General features: G+C 42.8%; 1 non-coding gene across 1 annotated transcript; it reads right to left on the reverse strand.

Moving 5' to 3' along the window:
• Window positions 1–415: 415 nt before the first annotated feature.
• LOC127492880 (small nucleolar RNA SNORA57) lies at window positions 416–527 on the reverse strand. Its single transcript, XR_007922709.2, has one exon. It is a non-coding gene; the product is annotated as a small nucleolar RNA SNORA57 (small nucleolar RNA).
• Window positions 528–1555: the final 1028 nt, after the last annotated feature.

The raw sequence follows: 1555 nt of genomic DNA on the forward strand, positions 1-1555 counted from the left end.
TGCTTCTAAAATAGTTAACGTCATCAACCTTTCCTTCAAAACCTCCCAGATAGAGGTAAATATTTAGCTATAAGGATGTCCAGCATCACTTTATAACAGCATAAGACTAAAACCAAAACAAGTGTCCAGCCAGCAGGAAGATGAACGCCTCCACTTACAGCAATGGATAAATAAGTGAACATTCAAACAGTAGAACATTAAGCAACTATTAAGAATCCTGTTTTTAAACAGAAGTTAATAAGTCAACAGAGCCAAATATAAAAATTCATATTCAATACGACCCTTTTATGAAGTATATGTGCAAAGATCAGAAAAATAGGCACACACTGTTCCTAGGGTAATGAGTCCTTTAAAATATTTTCTTGTTTTATTTATTTTAATTTTTTAAATTGTTTTATTTTTTATTTTTGTTAAGCTGTGTCTTGGCACTTGAGGATAAAACTGCAAATAGGAAGCCCTCAGCACTGAAGACATGATGTCAAGAGACCTGGAGCTCGTTACAGACCTCTGGCTCTGTAAATAACAGACTATTTTCCTACCCTTTCCTTTATGGTGATGATTTTTAGTAAGGATTTTTAATAAAATAATAAATGTATTTAATTATGGTCCTGAGTTAAATCAGCATTTGCTTCTGAATTAAAACCCATCAGGCCGGCGCCACAGCTCACTAGGCTAATCCTCCGCCTTGCGGCACCGGCACACCGGGTTCTAGTCCTGGTTGGGGCGCCGGATTCTGTCCTGGTTGCCCCTCTTCCAGGCCAGCTCTCTGCTATGGCCAGGCAGTGCAGTGGAGGATGGCCCAAGTCCTTGGGCCCTGCACCCCATGGGAGACCAGGAGAAGCACCTGGCTCCTGCCATCAGATCAGCGCGGTGCACCGGCCGTGGCGGCCATTGGAGGATGAACCAACGGCAAAGGAAGACCTTTCTCTCTGTCTCTCTCTCTCACTGTCTACTCTGCCTGTCAAAAAAAAAAAATAAATAAATAAAAAAAATTAAAAAAAAAACATCCGTACACAACCTTTTTTTAAAGATTTATTTATTTATCTATTAGAAAGAGAATAAATGAGTTATCTTCCATCTGCTGGGTCACTCCCCAAATGCCCACAACCACTAGGTCTGGTCAGGCTGAAGCCAGGAGCCAGGACTTGGCATCCACTGCCTTCCAGGAAGCAGAGGAGCCAGGACCCACATCAGCACTCTAAGATGAAATGAAGGCATCCAAAGCAGTGACTTAACCTCCTGTGCCGTAACGCCCACTGCTAATTTTGAAATTTTAATTTCTTTATTTTTTTTAAGATTTATTTATTTACTTAAAAGAGTTACAGCAAGAGAGGGGAGAGACACAGGGAAAGAGAAGACAGATCTTCTGTCTGTTCACTCCCCAAATGACCCCAATGACCAGGACTGGGTTGGGCCAAAGTCAGGAACCAGGAGCTTTACCCAGGTCTCCCACATGGGTGCAGGGGTCCAAGCACTTGAACCATCCTCTGCTGCTTTCCCAGGTGCGTTAGCCAAGGGCTGGATCGGAATTGGAGCAGCCAGGATTCAAACTGGC

This window comes from Oryctolagus cuniculus, chromosome 14, assembly GCF_964237555.1.
Source record: "Oryctolagus cuniculus chromosome 14, mOryCun1.1, whole genome shotgun sequence".
NCBI classification, from domain to species: domain Eukaryota; kingdom Metazoa; phylum Chordata; class Mammalia; order Lagomorpha; family Leporidae; genus Oryctolagus; species Oryctolagus cuniculus.